Raw genomic sequence first — 6,335 nt, forward strand, 5'->3', positions numbered from 1 at the left:
CGTTGACAAAAAATCAGAAAAGCATTGAAAGCTTGAAATCTCTATTTTCGAAATCGATTGATATTTCAATGTGACTGATTCTTTACGGAGATATATGGACACAAATAGATATATCTGAAAATTTGGTACAAATTTTATAAAGGTCTATGGCGTAAGTAAGTAAATAAAAATCACACAAAAATGCGGTTTACGGTAATCGAAAGAATGAATCTTCAATTTGCTCTTTTATTGAGTTCTGTATGATTTTTCTTCACCGAGTTATTGAATGTTAAAACAAAAATGATCATTGTATTCTGAATGTTGCGCAATTTTGATCATGTAGATAGATCAGATTAAACTGAATCAAAAAATCTTCTACCATTTTACAATTTTCACAATAATTAACGAAAGTTAATTTCTAAATATCGCCGAATAAAATTAGTAAAATTAACGTATAAGACAAAACTTTGAGATATTTTTTAGAATTCTTTATAAAATATTTTTAAGATGCTTCTTAAATAATTCTTAAAGATATCTTAAAATTGCATTTTATGCGTCTAATTTTAGACATTCTGCTCATTGACTATAAATTTTAAAAAATTTGCGAAAATTGCAGAATACACTGAGAAAAAATCTCCTTAGAATATCTAAAATTAGACGCATAAAATGCAATTTTAAGATATCTTTAAGAATTCTTTAGAAGCATCTTAAAAATATTTTATAAAGAATTCTAAAAAAATATCTCAAAGTTTTGCCTTATTCGTTAATTTTACTAACTTTATTTAGAAATTAACTTCTGTTAATTATTGTGAAAATTTCAATAAATATTTATTTGAATATCAATTAAATATTTATAAAACATAAAAATATATTCATTTGATACAAAAAAACATTAATTTGATTTAACAATCATTTCTTTTTATTAAGTAAATATTTATTTATAAATGTAAATGTTTAATTGATAGTATTAAAATAAATATTTATTTAAATTTAGATTATTTTTTCTCAGTATAGAAGACTTAATTTAATTTAGTCTGCTCCACTTGTCTATAAGCGATGTGTCAAAAAGTTAGAGGAAAATCCTGTGTGTCTTAATAAATCTTAAACATTCGTTATTGTGTGCAAAAAATAAAAGCATGCAAAAGATTTTTATTTTCTTATTTTTTTTTAAACATTTTTACTGTACATATATTGATTATGAATCCTAGAACAATATAATTTTCGTTACAAAAGATAAAACTCTAATCACCTGATATTTCAAAAAATATCTTTTGTTTTACTTACTATTTGGAGGAAAAAACTTTTTAACAGATTATTTTCTCATTTTTCTTTATAATTTTTCATATACTTTTACCGAGACTTTTACTTATATTCTTTTCTCAGTTACTTTAACATTTCTTCTATTTCAATAGTTTTTAGAAAAATTATCAGACCTTGAAAGAAATTATTTTTATTTTAAAGTACTCATGAAAAGATACTTAAAAAGAATTTTAAATATTTTCTTTTTATAAACCGGATTATGTTTAATATTGTTAGATCAATGCCTAGAATTCATAATTGTTTTCTTTCTTGATTTAATCAGTGGCGGATTCATGGCGATCCTTTATCTTTCTTTTTTTTTTGTTACTTATTCGTTTGTTGAATTGGCAAATATTTCAGAAACTCAATAATCAAAAATCAACCGAAAAATAAATCAATCCGCCAGTGATCTTTCCCTTGACAAATGTCTAGATTCAGCAGTGCTTTTTGCTTATATAATTTTAAATAAAATGTTTCCTAGATTATATAATTATATAATACACTTTTTTTACATAGTACAATGTAATATGTCAATAATAATTTCAATATTTCATATTTGTTCTCGAAAAAATTTCGTTTGCCCATGTTAATGCCCCTCCTCCCCCTTTCTCAAACAATAAATTTCTGAATCTGCCTGTACTTAATGTATGTCACATTACCTTCTTCTTTTGTCTTCATTAAAAAGAAAAAATACACTCACCCGCAAAAAAGAAGTGGGCCACTAAATTTTAGCAAATATTTTTTAATATCTTTGAATAGTGGTGACTCAGCGAAAAATCATCGTACTGAAATGAACTATCTCAAATTAAAGCTTAAATATTTTATTGCGTGGTTTAGGGGAATTAGCTATCAGGCATAAAAGTGTATATGATATATTCAAAATTATTAATTTCCAAACAAATCCATATTTTCTACGATTTTTTTTTACAAAGTTATAGCGTTTTAAAAAAAAGTGTTATAAAACGGATTTTTTCTTGTAAACTCAATATAATTCGGAAACAAATTATTGTAGGAAATTTTATTAGAAAGGAAAAAAAACTAAAGTGTGAATTTCAAATTTTTATTCTTTTTAATTTCGTGTAAGTGCGTGTGTATGTATATATGTAGGTATGCATATATCCTGCTTTCAGTATTATCCAGGATCAACAATGTGAAAGTATCTGATGCCATGTGAGCGCGTACGTCGGTACGCGCGCGCGTATGTGTGTATGTATTTAGTAACGCGAGAGCTAGCAATACAGGTTACTAAATACACACACACACACACACACACACACGCGCGCGCGCACCATGGGATCAGGTATCTGCATTCACGTTGGTCCTGTCCAAGAGCAGAACAATAAATCATTATAATCCTCAGAAGGGGTTTTCAAGAAAAAGGACTGATTTTCTGTTGACCTTTTCTATTGACAAGTTAGCTGTTCAAGGTCAGTAGAAAATTAGTTCTCAGACATTCAGACAAAAAATTCAAAAGAAAGTCTTTTCACATTTCCACATGGATAGTAGATTGGGTAGTAACTAGTTAAAACGTTAAAAGTTAAAAAAAAGTTAAAAAGTTAATGACTTTTAACTTAACTTAATTTTTTAAATTTAATTTTTTAAATTTAACTTAAGTTAATTTTAAATGCATTAAATTTTAACTTAATTAAATTATTTTTAAACGTTAACTTTTAACTTTTTTTTAAGTTAAAAAAGTTTTATCTCTTTATTTTTATCTCTTTTAAATATCTTAGAAAAATAATAAGCCATAATAAGACTAAGGGCGTATATTCGTAATCTTCATATTTTAAGACCATAAGTAATTTCTTAAAATGCTAATACAGCCCTCTGATTGGTTTATGCGGTTATACCTTATGCCATAAGCCTTAGTCCAGATCTACGATTTTAAAGCCTTAAGTCATAAGAAATTGACCAATTACAGTCAAATATTCTTCTCGCATTCGATTGTAATTGGTCAATTTCTTATTAAAAAGTAATCACTGATCTTGTAGCTTCTCTATGTGTTGTCTGGCTGTTTTTTTAATATAGCTATTGTATAACTTTTGTAATTATATCATTATGTGTTATATACTTATATCACATATGAATAAAAAAATTAAAAATTTAATTTTACTTAATAATTTATTACTTAATAATTTACTTATAATAATTTTTACTTAATAATTTATATTGTAGTTATTTAATCTCATTTTAAGAAAAATTAGGACATTATGATCTAAAAAATAATTTTTTTTTAAATTAACTTTTTTTTTAACATAAGATTGACTTAATTTACATTAAGTAAATTTTTTATTCCTTCAACTTTTAACTTTATTAATTTTGTAAAGCTATTAACTTTAATCTTATTCAGTTAAAAAAAAACATTAACTTACCCAATCCTGTATTTCCAAAAGAAATTTTTATTTTTTTTCCATATTTGTCTAAAAATAGTCTCATTCTTCGAGTTCCAAATGTTCGAGTTCCACTTTTATTATATGTCGTATCAATTTTAAGCTCTTTTTTAAACATTCTTTTTATTGTTTATAAGAATTCGCAATAAAATTGAAATAATGATAAATTAAATTTTAAATAGTATCTCAGCAAGTACAAATGCATATAACTTTCAGGAATATTAATTAGCTCCATAAATTAATTTTTACACATAACTAAACATTTTACTGTCAAAATATATTTCATTTTAGGCCGAGTTTCCAATATATACCGCTAATATATGAAAGTGAAAATTTATTAAACAACTGAAAATATAAAAGTGTATAAAAAATTTTAAAGCAATAATTAGTCATATTAATAAATTGATCGCTTTTCAGTTACATTAAAAGTATGATATAAAACGGAAGCTTTTGGAAAAAAGTAATATATCGTATATATGCAAAAGTTCTATAAACAATACAGATTCAAGAGAGATAATTCGCAAAGTAACAAACTATACACAGTAGGCCATCTTTCGTTCATTCATTCGAAAAGGAAACATTAAAAAAAAACACAAGAGAAGATAGTTGTATAATTTTGAGGAGGGAAAAAGTTAATGACCTTAAATTTGATCTTGAAAGCATATTTCAAGATCATTTGAGGATTAACTTTGAAATTTCATATGGAATCCTCTCTTTCATTGCATATTTTTGTAACACACCTTAAGAACTTTCCAAAATATTATAATAAAATATTTTTTTATGAAGTACTTTTTGAATTATAAGACTTGAAAATTATAGTATCGCCGGCATTAGCGTTACGCAAGTTCGCTCGATGGTTAAAACCTTCGGAATGTTGTTCAGAATCATGATGTGGATAACATTTGTCAGGATCAAGGTCATTGGAAATTGCTCCTCTTATTTTCATTTTTTCCACTAAAAATTCATTTATTTCCATGGAAAATATAGTTTCACTAATATAGTTCTTTTTATTTATTAGCAATAAAGTATATATCGTGAAAATTACTAGCGAGTCCGATTTATTATCTGAGATTAGAAATAAGATCAGAGAAATATAAAAAATATAATATAAAAAATATAAGTCATTAATTATGTTATATGTTTACGATGAAACCCGAGTTGAAACTTTATAAATAGTTACAAATAATAACGAATGTAAAAAACTGATGAAAGTATTTAAATTTATAACATGTAATGTAATAAATTATAGATTTATTAAAGCCCGATTGTACCAATGTTACTTTAATTTTGAGCGAGGCCTAAAACTTTTTTTTTGTTTGTCTATATCGACTTAAAAAAAAAAGAGATTTTTAAATTTCATTTTATTCAAAATAACATTGATATTAACAATCAGATCTAAGATATAATTTAAAATCATTATTTATGAAAAAATCAAAGATGAAAAACGTGTTAAACATGTAATTGACAGTACATTTCAGATAAAATGTCGTGTAAAGTAAAATATCGTGTATATAAAAAAGTTATTATGTAGCATTACATATATAAAACCATTTTGATATGAATGATATGAACGTTGCGTATGTTATATTTTGTTTGTATGGTATAAATATAAATTACTTAATATAAACCTTCGATTTATAATGCTTTTTTTCTTTTTTTTTTCGTTTTTCCAAATTTTTTTTTGAGTTTTTTTACGTTCATCAGTCTTCGAAAAGAAGCTGGCATCTGTATGATGCAGCAAGTGTATTATTATACTTTTGTACTAGTTTTCCATTATGTGGACATGCTACTTTACGTACAATACATACATAACATCTAATCACTATAAATCTATAGATTGTCGAAACCTAATTCAAATTCGACATACCTAAAAGACATTTTAAAAACATCATAAAGACAATATCTTTTAGAACAGATTAGAACAGATGCATGTCTAAAGATTAAGGCCCGATTGCAACGTTACTTTGACTTTAAGTGGAGTTTAAAAATCTTTTTCTTTTTTTAAAGCCGACAGAAAGATAGAAAGGGAGAGAGTATTTTTAATTTATCTTATTATTATTTTTAAGCCTTACTTAAAATTAAAGTAACATTGATGCAATCCAGCCTAAGAGGCTATCTATAATAAGCCACTAGTAATAAATTGAAAGTTAGAAGCTAGAAATCGATTATAATCAATTATTTTTGTTATATTCGACTGTGATTAGTCAGTATCTAGCTTCTGTCTTCTGATTTATATTATTAATGGCTTATTGTAGAAAAACTCTAACAAGATATTTAAAAATCATCGTAAAGAAATCTTTGACTAGGCAATACGTTTGAATACGTTATCGTTGCACTAAACACTTGAGCTTCTATCCCGCTTATATGTATATATATTTATTTATCAATTATTAAAGTCAAATAATATATTAATTATCATAAACTTTAATTATTTTTTGTATTGTATTACCTTAATATTATACAATTTATAATAATTTTTTTTGTATTGTATTACACATTGCTTATGTTCTCCGGAAGATGTTTATTAAATTATATGAGAAAATCTTGCATAAAATTTGTAATCTGTAATTATAGGGGAATATTATATATTTACAAAAACAAATGCAGAAGTCTGATTTTAATTAAACAACGCTGCTGAAATATTCAGGGAAAAATATTTTATATATA

Source organism: Atta colombica, unplaced genomic scaffold, assembly GCF_001594045.1.
Source record: "Atta colombica isolate Treedump-2 unplaced genomic scaffold, Acol1.0 scaffold281, whole genome shotgun sequence".
Classification (NCBI taxonomy): domain Eukaryota; kingdom Metazoa; phylum Arthropoda; class Insecta; order Hymenoptera; family Formicidae; genus Atta; species Atta colombica.